This window comes from Vicugna pacos, chromosome 8 (genome assembly GCF_048564905.1).
Source record: "Vicugna pacos chromosome 8, VicPac4, whole genome shotgun sequence".
In the NCBI taxonomy this organism is placed as follows: Eukaryota; Metazoa; Chordata; class Mammalia; order Artiodactyla; family Camelidae; genus Vicugna; species Vicugna pacos.
Window position 1 is genome coordinate 61,697,512 of NC_132994.1, and position 21,700 is coordinate 61,719,211.

The 21,700-nt window shown below is 37.5% G+C and overlaps 1 protein-coding gene across 1 annotated transcript in view; it reads left to right on the top strand.

Moving 5' to 3' along the window:
- GRM1 (glutamate metabotropic receptor 1) overlaps positions 1-21,700 on the top strand; it is a 380,989-nt gene that overhangs the window by 176,304 nt on the left and 182,985 nt on the right. The gene's annotated exons all lie outside the window — the stretch shown is intronic.

Consider the following 21,700-nt stretch of genomic DNA (forward strand, 5'->3'; position numbering starts at 1 on the left):
ATGACTGAAAATTCAAGAGTTGATTTAAGCCTAGATCAGTGGCAGTCTTTTTCAGTCCAGACTGGTAATTCTTAATGACAATAAAATTCTCTGAAAACGCTGTGGGTGTCTTACCTGTTTGATTCCAGTCAGTACAGTGTGCCAGCAATCCCACCCACGGTTCTTTGTAGTACAAGGTTCTTAGGACAGCAATCTTCTTTAACTTTCTCATCAAGTATCCTATCTCTAAATCTTGACTTCCAGCAGAAACAGCAGTTAGACTTGGAGGAGAGTAACTCCATTCAGTTCACTTTCCGAGGGGTCCACCTTTAGTTCAGTCTCACACTGAAACACCTTTATCCATTCAGAAATTTATGCAATGAGTGCTATAGATCATGTACTTAGCATGATCCTTGCCTGTGTGGCTGAGTTTTACTTGGCCTTTGTTTCTCAAAGGTTATGAATTTTATCTCAGGCTGGGAAGCAGTTGCCTCTTCTCTATGTTTCTGGATTCAGAGACAGTGTGGATTCCTTTCTTATTCTTGTTTCCAAACCAGGTAATATTTTCCTGACCAAATCTCTCTTATAATACTTGCCAAGTGCAGCCAATAGCTACCTATATATGCCAAAATTATTTCTCCAACCTCTTTTCCAAGAGTTTGAAGTTCATTGGGTACATGATTTGCCTGCCAATTATTACAGGTGCCAATTTTACCAGATATTTCTCCACTGCTTAACTGATAACAGTTTCTGATAATGGTTTCTTCTCTCTAACTGCTTGATTGCTAAACTAGTGCCACATTTTGTAGTTTTTCTTGTTAACAGCTGTCTTCTCTTTTTGTTCAAATGTCTGTATCAATCAAGATGTGCTAGATTATGCTCTAGTAAAGAACATCCACAAAATTTTAGTGGTCTATCACTCATGCTATATGTACTTGTGTTATTGGGATTATCACCTATGTGGTCCTCACCTGAGCATGTAAGTGAGGGCACCTCCTTGATATTTGGAGTATCACTGGGTATCATGGCAGACAAATGGAACTTTAAAGGCTTCTACCCAGAAAAGCAGATGTCAGTTCTATTCATATTTTATTGGTCAAAACAAGTCAGATGACCACATCTAACTTAAAGTAGGGGAAGAAATGCAAATTAGTACTAATGACTACCCTGCTTCTTTTAATTTCTATAAAAGATTATTTGATTATGTTTAAAGTCTAGAAGGTATGAAGCTCTAACTGTGCTAGTTTTTGCACATGTGACATCTGGACATGATTTCATTATTGAGACATTTGTAGAGTTAGAATATATTAACAACTAACCATTATAAAATACCAGCTACATTCCATAATAAAGGAAAAATAAAGCAGTAGTAAAATAAATCAAGATTCTCCATCAAGAATATTTATTTACTAATAGAGGTCTAGAAGGTATGGTATTTTCCAAATGAAGACATTCATAATTCATGCAGCTCCATGAAGTCTCTGATCAAGTAGACTTCATTTCTAATTCTTTTACTCCTTTTACTCATATGTGAGGTGTGTTGGGACATTATTTGTGACAGTGCTATTTAAGGGCTTTAAGATCTTATTAATTTGTTCAGGGCAAAAGTCCATCTTCTTTTAAAAAAATCCACGGTATCCAGTAATGCACTCAGTACATGGGAGGCAGACATATTTCATGAACAACAAAGAAATGATGTTCTTTTAATACTGGGGTTAATTTCATTGAAATGTGATTTATATTCACTAAGAAACAGAAGAAAAATATCTGTAACAAAACGAGGCACAAAAGGTATATAGAATGAGCTATTTGCTTTAAAAACAACAAAATAGAATAAAACAAAAGCCAAATATAAGAGGTTTTAGCAATTATTTTCTATAAGACAACCAGGCAAATCATCATTTGGAGTTTAGTAGGATAGCTGCTTTCTTATTGTTATTTGTATTCTTACTTTGCTGCTAAAAAACCCTCAAAACTGAATGGTTAATTAAGAAACAAGCCTTCTGTCTTACGCAGGATGTCCTCTTTGTAAAACTAAAGTCCATTGTGTTTGTCTCTGCACATAATTATCACAGTCATTTGACATGTTTCAAAAGGGATTAGTGTTTCTCTTAGAGCCACCACAGGTCATAGAATTAGCAGGAATCTCAAAAACCCCTGTGGTCACTATACCACTGAGATCACTGCAATATTTCTCTCATTTCCTTTCTTCTAGACATCTTCTCTTTCAAATCCATCCTGCACCCCAAGGTTGAATTGATTTTTTAAAAAAACCTTTCTTTGTCCATATCAGTTCAAGACACAAACAGCTTTGATTCCCTGTTGTTTATAGGACTAAGTCTAGATTTCTTGTGCTAGCATTCAAGATCCTTTACAGTCTTTACAACAATTTCTTTTCTCTTCCAAGAGAATAGAAATTCTCTTTATCATTTCTTCAATGTGCCACAGACATCTCCATTTCTGGACCTGAAATGTTCTCCCTGCTGTGACAATTTGTACATAGACTCAAAATCCAAGTGATTTTCTCCATGACGACTCCCTCATGTTCTCCTATTCTTAATTAAAATTTATGTTAGAACTTTTTATTCTCTCCCCTCTCCCAATAACTTACAATTTGTAAAAAGAGGTGTACTTATCAAGTAATAAGATGATTTCATGAGCCAAAGACTATATTTTTTAAATTCCTCACAAGACCAAGCTTATACACATGCTGAATTAATGCTTGTTTATTGACCTGGAGACATTGGATTAGTTTCCATCTCCTGGCAAATCCACAAATTAGCAAAAAATTAGACTAGTTCATTTTCTCATTCTCTAAAACCAGAAATTCTTTTTAATGAGAAATTGTTTTTTACTCACTCTCTGTCTCACTTTTAAATTAAAAAAAAAACTTACTTTAAAAATTCTCCAGAAATTGTTTCTTAACTAGGTAACACCATGCTTGTCATTCATGAATATGAATTATAATCACTCTTGATGTTTTAAAAAACTGGACTTGACTTCCAATACTCTAATTTAACAGGTATGAGTGAAGACAAACATCTGTGCTTAAACTCCACAGGTAATTCCAATGTGAACTTATCTGTTGAGAACCACTGCTCTAATAACTTGGAACTCTTGACTATTTCTATATTTTTTAATGTGAAGAGACAAGCCTAGTCTTGATTATCTTAAAATGCTCATTATAACCTTCATCCCCCTCCTTTTCACTTTATATTTCATACAGTGGTTCATAATACTCTAGTTTTAGCTACAAAGTATTGGTATCTCTAGGACAGACTCCCATCAGACACAATTCAGTCTTATCAATGTTGTTCCACAATTCTTCAAAGTGTCTCTTCTAGACCACTGAAAATGGAATTATCCAAGTGGCTTTGTAAATACACAAGCTCTTGGGCTTCCCCACAGACCTGCTTATTCTCATGTATACTAAAGTTAGAAAACCACTCTAAATCGTTATTCACCATTCTGTTATGTAATGGAGCATGTCAGTGATAGCAAACCTGAAATCGTAGACTGGCCTGAAGCTTCATAGGAGAACCTTGAAAGAATTAGTTGTAGCACATTAATTTAATTTGATAATTTAATTATTTAAGGTGCAGGCTAGGCTGATATGTAAGTAGATGATCAAAATATTCTATGGCTTAAAATAAAAGCTAGATTCCTGCTTAACAGTCCAGATGTGAGTGGTCCCAAGCTGGCAGGGTGAATGTGACCCATAAGGTCATCAGAGACTCAGGCTGAAGAGAGTTTGTAGTCCCGAACATGCGGTTTCCTTCTCTCAGTCCAAGGCAACTGCCCTAGATGTTGCCAATAACAAGTGATTGTCAAACACCAGCTTGCTGTCCTATCTTTCAACTCAATTCTGCCATATCTACCTGGAGATAGTGTCAGATTCCATAGGCTAAGGGCTTAGTCCCACAGGACTGCTCCCTGCTTTCACTTCAGACTCCAGTCACAAGTCTAGGTTATCACCTGGGCTTTCTGAGCAGCTGGCTATAGATGAAAGTTTCCAAAGACTCCCTCCTTGGGTTTTTGTTTAATTTGTTAGAGCAGCCGACAGAACTCTGAGAAAATTTTGCTTAATCGATCACCAGTTTATTACAGAAAGATATAACTCAGGAACAGCCAAATGGAGGAGATACACAGGGTTTAGAGCTTCCATGCCTTCTTTGAGCTACTCTTCCCAGACCTCCACTTATCCACTAAACCAGAAGCTCTCAGAACCCTGTTCTTTTGGGTTTTAAAGAGGCTTTCTTACATAAGCAGGAATGATTAAATCATTGGCCATTGGAGAGTGACGCAACCTCCAGCCCCTTTCCTTTCCCTGGAGGTGGGGAGTGGTGAAACTAAAAGTTCCAAGCCTCTAATCACAAGGTTGGTTTCCCTGGGAACAGGCTCTATCCTTTGGTGTCTCAAAAGTCACCTCATTAAAATAACAAAAAGCAACTTTATGGCTCTTATCACAGGAAATTGCAAGAATTTTAGGAGCTGTGAGCCTGAAACCAGTGGACAAAGACCAAACATAAATGAGAAATATATTTTGTCATTGAATGACCAAATATATATTTCTTATAAATCACAATATCACAATTTTAATATTTATTCACATTCATTACTTTATATTAATAAATCTAAGTATATACATTTCCTCCTTGTAGTTTGGGACATCATTAAGCAAATTATCCAACTGGCAGGTAACTATAACATTGAATCAAAATCCTCACTAATGTTCAATTAAATTACACTAGTTATTTCTTTTATCAACACAACCTGCCATTCCACTGCAAAAATAATTTGATTTGTTATGATTTACTCTTCCCAAAGCTAATCTAGTTGTTCTATGAACCTTCAAGGTCTCATTTAAAATACTTTTGCTTTACTGTCCTCAGGGACCTGGCAGACTAGTGTGAGTTGCTGAGTTTGCCCTCTTCCACTCCCTTTGATGAAGAGCACTCACTTGTCCGCTTTCCTCCACTTTCCAGAGGCCTCCTCTGTTCTCTCTGTGCACTCAGAGGTGGAGCTTGTGTCTGTGTAATATCACCTGCCAATTCCAAGTTACCCAGAGATTTTAATAAAGATGCTCTGGTGGTTTGTGTGAATCCTGATTCTGTCTGACATCGCACATGCCTCTTTTCCCTGGCTTTTTGTGTTCCTATCATGTCAACTTTCTTATTTGTCCTTTCTGCATTCAGTTGTTGAAAACGTATTCTGTACTAGGCCACTGAGCCTAGGGCTGGAATTGGAGAAATTCTCCTGCCCTTAAAAAGTACATAGTGTAGTAGTAGAGACAGAAGCTAAGCCAACATGTACAATAATGTTATAAATGTTGAGATTAAAACATAAACAGGGATAATGGGAAACGTTTGAAGTTCAGTAGAATGACAATTCCAAAGCCCCGGTGTCTCAATTTTTGGTATTGTTTCCTAAGTACTATTATTTTCTCATTGTTTTTTCTGTTTTACTTAATTGAAGAAAGTTTTCTAGCAATTTTCTTATGTCTCTTAAACCTTAAGATCCTTGATCTGATTTCTGTGCAAGTGGACTATTTTTCTGTTTTTCTCAGTGACCTGGCCTGTTTTCTACTTCTCGTAGGATTCCCACCAGCCCTTTGAGCCTCTCACAGCTCTGGGCTGAGCCACTATGACATCCTGCTGCTTTACCCATCTGCCCCATATTCCTGTAGAAATTCCTATTCCCGTCAAAGTAAGAGTTTAATGCATGAGCTGACCTGTTAGAGTCTCCTGCCTCTGAACTGTTCTTCCATCTGCATGCTTTCTCTAAGCATCTTGGCTTGCTGTTTTGAAATATTACCACTTTCCCTTCCTGATCTCAGGTTCACAAGTAAAATAAACAATGCTTTCATACCATTATCATTATACTTTATATGTTAGAAGTTTTTATATATGTCAAAATCATTTCTGCTTTCCACATTTTATTAATAAAAACAAAAGTGCAGTGAGGGTATGTGATTTGATTGCAGTGTTTTTTTAGTAGGAGAATAGGATTTAAACTCTAGTGTTCTGATTTTAAATTCCATGAGTCTGTGACATTCTTTGTAATAGCAACATTTTGTCCCTTTCCACTAAGATTATATCTGCTATGAAAAACTTCTCTCAATCTTTACCACTTGAAATAGCATAAATCTTTTACCTTCTATTAAAAAATAGAAATTCTGGATATATTTCAATTTGTAAAAATTATGAGTGTTAAAGAAAGGAAGGGAATTGCTAGGTTCCAGAATCAAAGGGAAACTTAAAAGCCAAAATGGTAAGTTAGAATGTTTTGCTTTGGCAGCTCTAAGATTGGAGGGCAGAGATGTCAGATCATGTCTTGATATAGGGCCTTGATAAGTAAAGTTGAGTGATCATTGTTGGAATAAGATGTGTAATCTTAAAGTTGAGTAAAGGAATGAGAACTAACAGCCATGCTAAAGCTGGACCTCTACAAAGAATGCAGTTAAAGAGGAAATAGGAAAAGTATACTCATCTGCACAAAGATGTAACAAAGAACTTGACTCTACCATAGCCCTGAGTGGGAAAAAGATACTCTAGTAAGAAACTTAAGTCCTAGGACAGAACCAAAAAATAGTCATGAAGTCTAAAGTTATTTTGCAAATATTTTGCTGGGCTCCTCAAAACAGAAAATTAATTTTAAAACTAAACTATTGAACACCTTGTGGGTTTGAAGAAGCAAAGACAAAACAATTATATAACAACCAATCCAGAGAACATGGGATTTGTACAGGAAAAAAAATTCCCACTAAAAATGAGCTCATGAGAAAAAATAGAACACGTACAAGGAAATATTACACCTTGAGGGAGTTAGCCAACACACATTTAAGGACTAGCTCTCTTGGAACTTGAGATAATAAAGCAGTTGCAAAGAGGTCATGTAATAATCACTATGCTACTAAAATGATTTAAGAAACAAAAAGAGGATTAGAGTCATAGAAAAATAAGAGAAGACAATGACAAAGTAGCTTGCAGATTTGACAAAGAACAAATAAAGCATCTACCAATAAAGAAAGTGATCATTGAAACTAAAATTCATGACATGGTTAGATTGAACATTATACAGCTAAAGATATTTTCACTGATACAAATCTGAAATTACCCATAATGAAGCACATAGGATAAAGAGTTGGCAAATAGTAAATAGAGGGTAAGAGATAGAATGGAATGAGAATATGATTATCAACATGAACCACCTTCCAAGAGTGAATGTGTGTAGAAGTTATTATTTGCTCTGAATGTTCAAATGTGTAGAATAACCCTTCTGTCTCAGATTCCAAGATCATGATGAAGCCTTCATCTGATGCAGTATTGTGGAAATAGTTGGAAATTTGGAATGAGAGTTTAAGAGAACCCAGCTTTCTGGGAATGGGAGGGGGGAGGTGTGTGTTGAAGAGGTCCCAGAATTCATTTATTTTATTTTATTGCTGCAGACTTTAATAGCTCTAATGTTGTTTTTATCTTTTGTATCTATGTATGTCTGTGTCTTTCTGTGTCTATCTATCTAACTCAAGGCTGGCTAGCCATTACATTTGGGATTTGATGATTGAAAACTAATGTTTAATGTACCTAGAAATTAAAACTTTTTCTGCCAGTTAGATTTGCCTGACTGGCACAGTAGAACAAAAAGGTCATCTCCCTCCGTTTTCACTTTTATTGATTTTTTTCATGGTGGTCTGTGATCAGTGATCTTTGATGTTACTACTATGACTCACTGAAGGCTCAGATGATGCTTGGCATTTTTCAGTAACGAAGAATTTTTAATTAAGGTATTTACATTGTTTCTTTAGACATAATGCTTTTGCACACTTGATAGACAACAGTTTAGTGTACACCTATGAAATAGGAGAAAATATTTGCAAATCACATATTTGATAAGGGGTTAATGTCCAAAATATACAAGACACTCACCCAACTCAATAGCAAAACCCCCAAATATCCCATTTAAAAAGTGGGCAAAGTACCTAAGTAGACATTTTTCCAAAGGAGACATACAAATGCCCAACAGGAACATGGAAAAGTTTTCAGTATCACTAATTATCTGGGAAATGGAAATCAAAACCACAATGAAATATCACCACACAACTGTTAAGATGGCTATTAAAAAAAGGACAAAATATGACAAATGCTGGTGAGGATGTAGAGAAAAAGCCCTTGAACACAGCTTGTGGGAATATAAAGCCACTATGGAAAAAAGTTTGGAGGTTTCTCAAGAAATAAAAAATGGGAGTATCATATGACCTAGCAATCCCACTTTGGGATCCAAAGGAAATGAAATCATTATCTCAATGATAGCTGTACTCACATGTTCACAGCAGCACTATTCATGATAACCAAGGTATGGAAACAACCTAAATGTCTATCAATAAATGAATGGATAAAGAAAATATATATATAATATTATGCAAAGAAGGAAACCCTGTCATTTGCAATAACATGGATGAATCTGGAGGACATTATTCTAAATAAAAATAGCTACACTAGGAAAGTCAAATACTATTTTTTAATTACTTATAAGTGGAAACCAGATAAATAAATAAATATAAAAACTTCAACCTTACAGAAAGAGAAAGTAGTGAAGTTGCTGCCAGGGGCTTGGGGTGGGGGAAATAGAGAGAGGCTGATAAAGGGTACACACTGTCAGTTATAAAATGAATAAGTTCTTAGGATCTAATGTATAGCATGGTGACTCTAGCTGATAGCACTGTATTGGGTAATTGAAATTTGCTAAGATAGTATAACTTAAGTGTTCTCATAAGAAACCAACTAAAAATAGTTCTTTATATATGGAAAAGTACTCACACCTCCAGCAAAGACTTCTTTTCAGATGGCAGTAGTCAGAGGCAAGTCACTGATGCTATAATAGGTCAAATCTTTCAGATAGAAGGATGGTAGCATAAAGCAAAGAAAAAGGGACAGCTTGGATAGGGCTGGTCTCAGCTGCCACTACCAAGCATTGATTCATTCATTCAACAAATGTTCTTTGAGCACAATGTGTGAAACCTAGAGATACAGCTAGGAACTAGATGAAGTCCTCAGGGGGGAAGAAAAGACCTCCTCCTGCAGGTTTGGAAAGGCATTCCCTTTGCATGTGCTCTCCACACAAATCGAGATAGGCAAATCGAGACTACACACTTGTCTCAATAGTAGACATTTGGAGCGGTAAGTAGCTTTGTGTTAATTAGGTGTATATCATCAGATACTCTGCAGCAAAGTCTAAGGATGGATTTTTTCCTACTTTCTTCCCTCACCATTGCCAGTAAATGATGCATACTTACCCCTTCTGCCATTCTGTAGAACTCTGCCCACCTGTGTTCTAGATTCCATGTCCTTTGGTCTCCTCGGAACTCTATCTCTCTTCTGGTTGTTTCCTACTGGTTGTTCTCTACTGATTGGTTACTCTTAGTATATAAATATGCTTAGGTGTAAACCTTAAAAATAAAACAAAAATGAAACAGCAATAACAAAAGAAACAATCCTTTTCATTTCTTCAAAACCACAGACTTTTTTGTGATTTTCTCTGATTCTGTTCTCTCCTCTTGCTATTCCCTCTATTATATTCCTTCTTGCTTTGGAAAATCCTTTTCAGTCTCCTTTGTCCCTCCCTTTGCTCCTGCTAGGTCCTTAAATGCTGCTGTTTGATATGGTTCCCTCCTCACAGAGCATTGCTTCTTCCTTTTCCACTCTCTCTGGGGGATTTCACTCACTCTTAAGGTTTCACATTCCATCCACAATCTCTCCTGAATTCTGCATCCACACATTTATGTACTGACTGAGCATCTTCATTTGGACATCTGCTGGCCACACAAGCTGCTTATATGTGAGGCTGAACTCATCATCTTCTTCCTATGCCTCCCTGTATGTTCTGCCTCTTAATGCACTATCTTAAGGAACAGTACCCCATACTGCTGCCTTGTCACCCAACTCACACACCTGAAGTTTTAAACACACACACACACACACACACACACTCATCTGTATCTAAATTTGGTCACCATGTTTTGCTATTTTCTCTCTTCAATGCTTTTTGGCTCTGTCCCCTCATCTCTATCTCCATAGCTCTAATCTTAATTCAAGCCTTCATCATTTCTCATTTGGATTACTACCATAACTCCTAACTGAATTTCTTGACCTCATCCTTGCAACTGTACCTCCCTCCACTTTGACTCTATTTCTACTTCTTCACATTGCTGTATCAAAACATGCCATTTCCCTGATTTAAGAATTCGAAATGGCTTGTAGTCTTTGGGATGGCATCTGAACTCCTTGGCATCCTATCAATGCCTCCTTTTGATCTGACCCCAGATTACAGCTCTAAATATCATCATATAACTGCTTTATCCTCTGAGCCCCTGTCATTCTCCCTCTGTCACCTCCGTGCCTTTGCATACTCTATCCCTGATATTTTGAAGGACTTCCAAGTCCCCTTTGGAGTAACTAGTCCTTTTAGGAAGCTTCACTGACTCATTGTCTCCCAAGCCTCTCCCCACATCTGGGTTAGCATGCCCACCCTCATGCCTTCATTCCCTTAGTGTCTCTTTTTATAGCACCTTGTACTTTCTGCTGTTCTAGAATTTACTTCAGTGTGTTGTGATGGTCTGTGTACTGGTATGATTCTCCCAATAGAATTGCAAGTTTTTTTGAGGGCAAGGACCAGGTCTTGTATTTGTTTGCCAAGCATTCAGTAGAGTGTCTGGCACAGACAGTGAAGGCTGTGCCGTAAATGAATGAAGTGGTTACAGAATTATTTTCTTTGGAAGGGTTCCTCCCTCTCTCGTCAGTCCTTTTATTGCTTTTATTTCCAACTTAAGCCAGAGTCTTTCTCTCTGAGTCCTTAAAGTAGTCAAAGTGGATTTGATTTGCTTCTAATAGCTCTTCAGCTTTGGAATCATATCACTGTCCATTTAGGCTCCTCAACATGAGGCCAGAGTCAATGATTTTACCTAAGTTGGAGGGAGAAGGCATTGAATTCTCTCTTTTTATTTTCTTTTAAATTTATTGTTCCCTTAATTAATCTTTTGGTTTAGCATTTCCTCTCTTACTTTCCCCCATTTCTCTCCTTTTTCAGATACTTTATTCATTCCTTGATGCCTCTTTGGTTTGCTCATTTTCTTTTTCCTTTTTCTTATGCTGAAGCTAAAAGCAGTCTGTCACCTTTTGTTCTCTCCTGTCAGTCAATCTCTGGTCCATGACAAATTAATGCAAGCTTTTGTATTGAGTATATAATGGTTTCTCTCTGCGTTTAAGAAGGAACATACAGCACACAAACAAAGCTGGGGAAGGACTATTTACCACAAGAGAACTTGGAAAATTGGAATAAACATATTGATCTACCACAATCTTTTGATTGTGCTAAAATGAGACCAAGTAACTAAACATTCAGAATACTTACTAGCCTCTTCACACATAAAATTGATTAACTCCAGCATAAACAAGATTTATTGCCCTCTGAGTCAATATCCAAATACTAGCATTTGCCTTATGAAAAGGGAAAATCTATAGGATAATATGCCTTTAATGCAAATATTTACAGTAACAATTTGAAACAATTATCATTCACACCAATTACGTGACAGCAAACTGAAATAGAAAAAATGAGACTATTATCTGAGGTTTTGAATTAGTGCTAACTACTTATAGAATAATAACAGAACATACATGGAGGAAATATGTTATCCTTGTTACAAAGGTGGGGCAGTGAGCTCATACAGAGCTGGGTTAGAATCCCAGCTCTGCAACTTACTTACCATTTGACCTTGGGCAAAACCTCTGTTTTTCATATGTCAGCTTGTCCAGGATTAAATACATCAAAACATTTAGTATACTTCCTCACATATAGGAAATACCCAAAATAGGTAAGTAAATCATTAATCTAAAGAGTATCATTAATTGCTTTTTTATTCTCCTGTTCTCTTCATTCTTATCATTCGACTAACCTACCTGGTCTTAAAACTCTCACGATTCTTACCTCTTCCTAAATTAGTACTTTTCAAATTGTGTGCTGTGACCCATTAGCAGATCATGAAATCAGCTTAATGGATTGTGATCTGCATTAAAAAATGTTATTGGAAAAAAATGAGTGAATTGCATGTACTACATGTCACTGTATCTGGCTTAAGTGTCCTACTAAATTGTAAGCTGTTTGAGGGCAAGCATGTTATCATAAGCCAGTACAGCGTGGGAATTTACAACGTGGGCCTGCTGGTCTTGGTTCCAGTCCTGGCTCTGTCATCTAACAGCTGCATAGCTCTGGGGCAGTGTTACCTAACCACTTCGTGCCTCAGCTGTTACACCACTGCTGTGAGAATTAAATGAGTTACTACATGCAAAGCTCTTAGAAGAATGTCTAAAGGTTGTACTGTTCAATAAATGTTAACTGTTACTATAAACATTGCTCTTCCCTCTACTTCCATCCCAGTAGCATGTTGTATGTGTTAACAATGCATATTTTAAAAAAATGACTTGAATATAAATGCAATATAGTATAAGTAGTAGGTGAAATGAGAGCTAGGAGTAAAAATGGGAAGAGGCAACTACTTTTTAGCACTCTTTCTCTGTACTTGGCCCACAAATTGGTAACTTCACAGATATTGGGAGGAAATTTCACCTCTCTCTCCACCTCCTCAGGCCTACCTTCTAGGAGAAAGGCTCTCTTGATTGGTAAGAGGAAGAGGATCTCCAGACATGCCTTCTTGAGCCCTGTTTTTTGCTCTTTCTTTTTACCCAAACTTCCTGTAGACCAAGATATTTCTTATTCTCTCCTTATAGTAAGCATACTGGGGCAGGCCTTGCCCCTGTATAGGGAGACACTCCTTCCAGGGGAAGTGGGAAAGCCTGTGTTTGTCTTGTATAGAAACCAAATTCTCTAATCCAAATTTAAAGCAATTAAGTTATTTTGATTCTTATCTAATTTCTTCCTTTATCACTTTGCTTATCCTCTGAAAAGTTCTAATAAAAGGGGAGATACATACTAAGATCAAGAAAGAGAGAAAAATAGGAAGAAACAGAAAGGAAACTGGCCAGCTGTAAATGATATGATGGAGATTTGTTTTATAGGACAGGAAAGTCCATGAGATTGCAGTGCTGGTGACTGATGAAGAAAAGAATAGATCCAAGGAGGTGTTGTGGGGGCTATAGATAGTTACAAATAGGGACCATATGGCCTGCTGTTTCTGCGACAGTCCAGGCTTGTGCTTGCAGTCCTAGCATTTTGCCAGTTTAGCATTCCATGTCAAAGGTATCCCTGGTTAGATTATTAGTTGTATAATTACTATGCATATTACAGAAAGGACTCTTCTTCGTCCACAATAATGGGTAAAATAGGTGAACAGTTTCATGAGAAATGTGATTTTTAAGTGATGATTAGCTACATGTTTCTAGTTTTAAGTTAAAATTGTGTATCATGAGTCTTCTTTGGGGAGACATGGTCATTAACACAAGGATGGCCAAAAAGACTATTTTAGTGTTTCTCAAAGTATAGTTCCTGAAACAGCAGCATCATTGTTAGAAATGAAAATTCTCAAGAGTCACTCTGAATTACTGAATCAGAAACTCTGAGAGTAGGGCCAGCAATCTATGGTTTAATAAGCCCTCCAGGTGAATTTGATACACACTAACATTTGAGAATCACTGGCCTCTTCTATATGTAAAAACTGTGAAAGGAGGAATATTATTGTACTATGACCTGTCAATCATTCAATCAGGTATTTTTTAAAGAATTTATGAAAACTGTGTTGGGTGCTTTATCCTATGAAGGGCATAACAGCACAAATATAGTAAAAAAGAAAAGCAGTCTCTACTCTTTAGAAGGTTACAATCTAGTTTGGGAAGATTGAACCTATGCCCATAAGAAGTTGCCTAATAATAGAAAATGGTAAATAACTAAGCAGGCTGAAATTTCCATTGGAATTCAGAAGAGAATTCCTAACATGAGAGCATAGTCAGGAAATACTTTGTGGAGATCTTAGAACTGAAAGAAAACAGATGATATATGGCAGGAACTGGGAGATTAACTGGGGAAGTACAGCTGATTCATATAAAACAGTGTTCACATCAATAGGGCATTAGGTCATTTCACTGACAGTATTGAAAAAAGATTCAGAGGTAAAATATGTTTTGGAAATTTGGGATTAAGCAAAGTTAAACAAGTGGTTTTTTTTTTTTTAACTGTATATACTTCTCAGAATATTTAAAATTCTTAAGCACAATGTGGTGCTCCAAAAAGGATTATGATACTAGTTTAGTTGTAGTCCTCAGCAAAGCAGGTGCCAAAATGGGATTAGATCCCTGAAAACTTTCTGAAGTGGAAAGTCTTTGAATCATTGTAGTGCATGTAGCTTACTAAGGCATCTGACATGCCAGCCACCTCTTGCTTATCCTGTTGCATTAGAATTATGTCATTGATGTAACAGATCAAAGTCATGTTCTGTAGGATGTCCAGACACTCCGGATCTCTTTGGACTTTATTATAATAAAAGGTGGGAGAAATAACAGCCCTGAGACAAACTATAAATGAATATTGCTCATTCCATGCTAGTGGGAACTGTTTGAGATCACCTTTTCTATTTGTAATAAAAAAGATCACATTTGCCAAAACATGGCAGCATACTACTTTTAAAGCTTTCCCGATCTGCCTAGCGATGCCACGCCCTGCACAGCAGTGGAGATGAGGGATACTATTTGATAGCCTAAAGTTACTCTTAAGGATCCATCTGGTTTCTGCAAATGCCAGTCCAGGGCATTAAACAGAAATGATAACAGCACCACTCCTGAATCTTTTAAACTTTACTAGTGGAAATAACCTCAAACTATCTACCACTCCCAGGATAAAGTATGTATTTTCCTTACTATTTTGGCTGGAATTGGGGGTGGGGAGGTAGTTTCAGAAGTTTCTACTTATTCTTTCCTGAGACCAATAAACTGATGTGGTGGTAACTCTAACTCCACGCATACTTGGACTGGAGAAATTACTATTGCCCAGGTCCATGGACTTAGTAGATCCACTGTGAACTGGACTTAAGCTGGGACTTCATTTATTATCTGGCTATCATAAGCCCCCATTCCAACAGAGAAGCCACAGTGAAAATTAAGTTAAATTGAATTTCCAGGTATTTATGTCAATTCAGACTCTATGTCCAATAGTTCTAAAAATGTATCAGTATTCCCTTTCCTTAATGTACAGTTACATGAATATATGGCTAAAGATCCCGTTGGAGAAGAATTAGGGAAACGTAGGGTTCTTCCTTCTAAAGCACCAGCCAATTGTTCAAAAGTTTCCAGATCTGAAAATTGGCCCAGGCCTGTAAACTGAACAAGGAATTGTGGCTTTGTATTGAGATTGTTCCCTTCAGCATTCTGCTCTTCCATTCTTGCTTTTCTTTTTTCTGGTTGTAGATATTAAGATGCATCCTTGTTAGTTTCTAGTATGTTTTATCTAGAAATGCTATACTCTAAAACCATCTCCACAACTCCTTCTAATTTAAGCTCCTTGGCTAGTCCTCCAACCATTTTGATTATTAACGGTAATTTCAGTCTCCTGGCTTCTGTTTGTCCTGTCCCATGGTGCCGATGGTGCTTCTGTAAGCACCATCCCGTGGCCTCTAATATTCACAGCCCCATCATCCTTACTGATAATAACAACCCTTCTCTGACTGTCTCTCCTATACTTAAACTTAGTCAGCAAAGGAGATATACCACTGAATAATTATGTGATGCTGGTGTCCCTCTTACTAGTGTATTGCTAGTAGTGGTGATGTGTCCACTGGGCTTCCTATGGAACAAAATTCTTTGCAGGATTGTCTGAATGCATGTAATATGCCCATGACAGAAAGCTCACTTTCCTCAGCCTCTTTATTCCTTCCTCTACCGTCTGCCAGGACACCTCAGCCATACCCATTTCACTCATCACTGACTATTGCTTTCTTCAAGCTTCTAAGAACCACTGTAAAGCAAAGCACATTTTCCCCTGTCCCCTGGTATCCTTGCCAGCATGTTAAATCCCATGTCCTAAGCCAGTGAATTCTTGATTATCCATTCTTGTACCATGACCTCTCTATTAAGCCCTCTCAAAATTCAACCCAACGGGTAATTCCCTGGCTCCTTGCAGTAGCTGCTAGCTAAGTATCACAGCTCCTTCAGTATATAATCTCTTTTCTTCCTTATCAAATTCAACACTGTCCCCAGCAGAGTTATGCTGGAATTTCTGCAGCATTTTTAAGTACAAAAGAAGTGCTAGCACTTTCTATGGAAGAGTGGGGTACCTCAGAAAGCTTTGAGGGTTCAGGGCATATGCAGAGCCATCCCCCTTAGAGGCATCCATCCAGATGTCTTCATCCATGTTTCAGGGTCCCAGATTTTGCCATCTAGGACTTTAACCTCAATATATCAGACCTGCCTTGGCTGAACACTGAAACACTTCTGGAGCTCTGTGAGGCTAACAGGTCTGCAGCCTGCTGCTCATCTATCTGTGTGTGCCTTCCACTGCAGGAGGTAAGAGCCTCTTGGCAAGCTACCAACAAGGCTCTCTTGCTCTCATACTTTAGTCTTAAACTGCTTGTTATGACCTCCAGGTTCTCCTTGTCCTTCTGCATGGCATCAATCCAACTTAGCAGTACCCAGACAAATCCCTGTCCTAGACATTGTTCCCATCATCTCTTTCAAATGCCTGAATGCCTATCCTGGGAGCATTCCTCTGTGTCACCACTAATGAAGTCTTTAGCCATTGGACCATCACCCCTAGTAGGAACTCTCCATGGCCCTCACAACAAGGTGCATGAGTGAGTGGGTGTCCAAACTCTTTCTTTCCATCTGTCTTCTCATTTCACTCCTGTCCCCAGTTGTGATGGTTCATATCCTCTAAGAAGTAAATGCCACAATGAGAATAGATGTGCAGGAGATTATTTTGGGGTGGGTAGGGGGAATGAAAGCCTATAAGGGACAAAGGGGCAGGAGGACAGAATGTAGAAAGAACTTTTAGACACAAGGCAGTCTGAATCTATAAAACAGAGGAGCCAGGGAGAAGTGAGTAGAAAGAGTCTCGGATTACAATGAAGTCAGGTTTACGAGGAATTTCAGGTCAAAACTGTCAATCAGAAGTGTCCTGTGTCTTGCATTAGTACTTTTGCTGGCTCATTTACTGGCCATGAGTGGCCTGTGGGGAGCATCACCTCAGTATAAACATGGTGATGGATTTATGCCTCCACAACAAGAGATATGTGGTGCATTTCATGGCTGCCAAGGGTCCTGTGTTTCCAGGCTTATTTGATCATGGTCTTTCCTTGTAAACAAATCTTCAGGAGATTTTTTGTGGAATATATTTCAGAAAACTCTGGGTTTTATATTTGTGTAAAGATTTGAATTACTGGTATAAATCACTTTAGGAATGCACAAGACACTTCTTTAATGTCTCTGATTTTCATTGCCTTTTTTATTTTGATCAACAGAATGCTCTGCATTATTATATTTTTCTACAAACATCTATATAGCAGATTGCCAAGTGCCAGACACTGTTCAAGGCTTGTATAAGTATTAACTTTTAATGACACATTTAAGATGGAAACTATTATCATCCTCATTTTACAAATGAGTCTCTGAGATGTTACATGATTTGCCTAAGATCATATAACTAGTAAGTGACTGTGTCCGAAATTGAACCTACAGAGTCTGATTCTGGAGTGTGAGCTTTTAACCACTGGGCAATGCTGACATGTAGGTAGGTATTCCTGTGTGTCTGAAGCCCTACAAAAGAGCCTTCGGAAGCTAATGCTAAACTGCACCTAGCAGGCCATTGTTGATGAAGGGCTCTCAGTGCCTGGATGACCCAAATAAGCAGGATTCTAATAGCCAGAGGGAGCATTCTCCAGTGAACATGCACACAAATACGCACACTCTGAGTACATATTATTTGTACCATGGATCAATATATATAACAAACCCATACATACATGCCACATACACACCAACTGTATTATGTATCAATGCCATGCCTTGTAATATATGTTCATTATAAGTATACACAGAACTTTTCCAGTATCCTCATGAATGTAGTAGTAGCTGGTGAGTGTGGAACCCTTGGGGCTTGATGCCATACAGAATTTCACCCTTTTTAGCAGTGGGATCTTGAGCAAGTTCCCTTCCTTCTTTGAACTTCAGTTGTCTCATCAGCATAAATAGCTATCATAAGGCCTATCTCAGGATTTCTCTGAAGATCAGGAGAAGGGAAACTACTTAGCACAGTCCCCGCATTCAGGAGTGCAGTGAAAGTTTAGTTAAATTGAATTAAATATTATCTATAATTTTTAATACAGATAAATTTCTAGTGATTATTAATGAAATGAGCATGGATCATATTAACCTCAGCTGGTTTCAAAGTATACATCTTACTGGTTCTACTTTGATGTCTAGTCTTCTTGTTTTTCTTTAGGCTTTAGGCTTCAGGGGGCTGGAATTATCTTCCTAGCTCTCTCACTGTTTAGCTGTGCAATTCCAGACAAGTGACTTTCCCCTGTGGACACCAATGTCCTCTGTTGTTTCTGGGATGAGATTTAAACATTCAGGACCATGGACAGGTGCTGGGTTGGCAGCATGAGAAACAAGAGAGAACTTAAGAAAATGCAGTCATAGGCTTTCCCTTAGGGATTCTTTTGAGTAGCATTTTGTTCATTAGGGTAACAGTAGCTACCATAAAAAATAAATTCCTGAATTTTAGTGGTTTAACACAGATAAGTTTATTTCCTGGTCATCTAAGTGTTCAATGTGTTTCTGTAATTGTATTTATTCTCCACAGGAGTTTTATCTTTCGTCTTCTTGCTCTGTCATCTACCAGGACATTGGAATGCTCTAGTCCCAAACAGAGAAAATGTGTGTAGGGGTGTGTGCAGAATGGCACTCATCTCTTTCTCTTAGATCTCATTGACTAGAACTCAGTCAAATGGCACACCTAGATTCAAAGGGCTGTAAGAAATGTAGCCCCTGATTACAAGGCCACATCTCTTACACTGGGATGAAGAGGGCTCATTTCTCCTATGGACAGCCAGCTCTTTCTACTATAGTCAAGTTTGTGAAACAGTAGACTCAATAGCACCCAAACCCCCTTCTGATACAGTCAGTTGAGCATATGTCTGAAGCACAGTATGTACAGAAGAGTCTTAGTTAACTTAGTTAACTTCTTAAGACTTTTTGAAACTCTGAAACTTAGAGTATATATTCTAAATGTTATTCTACAGGAAAGGAAAAATCAGAAAAGATCATGCAAAACTTCATCTCTCACCTAAATTTCTCAAAATGTAGATGCTGGAGCATTAATTACTGTCACTCTTTGTTAATTCCCTTATCTTTTGAGTGTGTGGATGGCAAAAAATCTTTCAAATCAAAAGGAAGCATATTCTTTTAATCACTATTTATAACAAACTTCTCATCAGAATGAACTCTCCTGTTCTTCAACACATGTAGACTATGTGTTATTTTTGAATACAGTGTTCTTATTGAGTGTTAATTACATGCACCTACAGCTTTCAAAGAAGTGATAACTAGATACTGTCAAACTGATAACAGCCAGTCTTCTCTCTACCATTATGCATGTGCTAATTTATAAGGTGCATTAGCAGGAACTTCACAAAACTTTTATTTTTGGGCTACATGGTGATGTGGGTGAAGAAAGGAAAATGCAGATATACTGCTTCCACTTAAAATGTTATAATAAGGCAATGAGCAGGAGTTCTGTAGCAGTGACATTTTTATTGTTAAAAGCTTTTACCAATTTACCCTAATTTCTCAAGCTTTCAGAGTTAGCACAAGAAGGACTTGTAAACCCAGAAAAATCTCTATCTGAATATATTTTCCTTTAATTTTCTTAACACACACATTCTCCTTTGGAAAGATTCTACGTAACTATAGTTAAAATCATTTGCAAAGCACTCAGTCTACCATTTACATCTGTGTAACTTCCTAGGGCCCCATGAGATGGGTGTGGTCGGTGTAGCCTAGGGCATCATATTTACAGGTAGGTCTCATATTGGAGTATGTAGTGTTCCTGTTGAGAACATCATCTTTGTAATAAATTTCATTAATTTTGTGGTAATTCAGAAACAATTAATTGTTTTAATTGTCTTAATTTTTTAATTGTCATGAAAGAAGAGTTTACTACATAAATTAATAACACAAAAGTTATAAAAGAAACCCTTGGTTATGAATCATTTAAAAAATCAGACTTTAAAGCAATTTAGGAACCCTAGTCACATGTGCTTTGGAAATGCTCACCGTTATAAACGTTCAGCAGGGGGACTTTTTGTGTTCAGAGTTCTGGAATAAGTATAGGGAACAGAGCCAACGTCTAAGGCAACAGCCTTGTTTTAGCCAATCGACAGCCTGCCTTGAAGTTTCTGTAACATCTTAAGACATATTCTTGTATCCTCTGAGGACAGAGGCTCTGCATAGGATTCTTGCATCCCAACTCTTAACATAGAGGTTAAGGGTGGCCCTTTACACAGTGTTGTGTAATATTTCACTAATTGAATGAATAAACACATGAAAAATGCATACATTTAAAAATATCTAGTGATTCCATAATTTTCAACAGTTAAACCATTTCTCATTAGTGAAGTTTTAAGTAATGTGAAAAAGTGGCTCTGGGATGCTATGGGATTCAATTTAAGATGCATTTGAAAGTACTAAATATTTATAATATACAAATGTTTTGTTAAAAAATGACAAGGAAGTCATTGAGCTATGGTTCCTTTTCCTATAAACTGATTCTTCTTTTTTCTTTTAAGCTACTGTTTTAAATTCTTTCATGTCATAGAACATTTATTTTAAAAAGTAATGTTCATTTTATGGGAAACCTTACAGTGTTCTGACTTTTTCTTTTCTCCTTTTTGACGATTTATTTAACCCAGCATGTATATTTCAGCTGAGTGAAAATCTAAGAAGCAAATTCTTAACGGCTAGCTGATCTGACAGCTGATTCAAAAGATTAAAGCAACAGAAATAGCATGGTGATAGTTGTAGAGTTGATGAATTCTTATGTAGAAATTTTTTAAAACTTTATTTTCTAGTTAAATAAGTTGGAACCTGTATTGTTACCATCATAATGCAATACACCCTTCTCCCTGAGGAGTTTAATGTAGAAAGACGAAATAACTATATTTAGAAATGGCATATTGAAATTAAATTTCTTTATTTTTCCCCTTTATAAGTTAGACCTGGCCCTTTGTCTACTTTGAATCCTTTTCTGGGACACATAGGTTTTCTAATGGGAAGATGAGGGCGCTATACAATCTTTGAATTGTAACCAAACTGAGTCAGCCTTTTCCCAATCAACATCTATCTACTTATGTGGTTCTCCTCCCTCACACTCCACACAAAACGAGTGGGCATGTGCAAAGCCATGGCGTGCTTTCCCAAGGCAGTGGGAGCAGAGGTCCCTTTGTGGGCCGCATAATCACATCGGCCTAATTACTGTAGGATGTGGGACCTTTTCAGTCCAAGTGGAAGGATTTCAAGGGAAGGAGCAGGCTCATGTGCCACAGCAGAGGAAGAGGAGGGTGGGCATCTATAAGGCGTGGTCAGCATGGTTGTTTCTACTCTCAGAAACAAAATCAGGGCTATCGCTCTAGAACCCTTATATTGGGGGCCGTTTTTGCTGGTGCGTGTAAGGCAGGACGATGGGGTCAGGAGCAGCAGACAGAGCAGCAGGAGGTAACATCACTGCT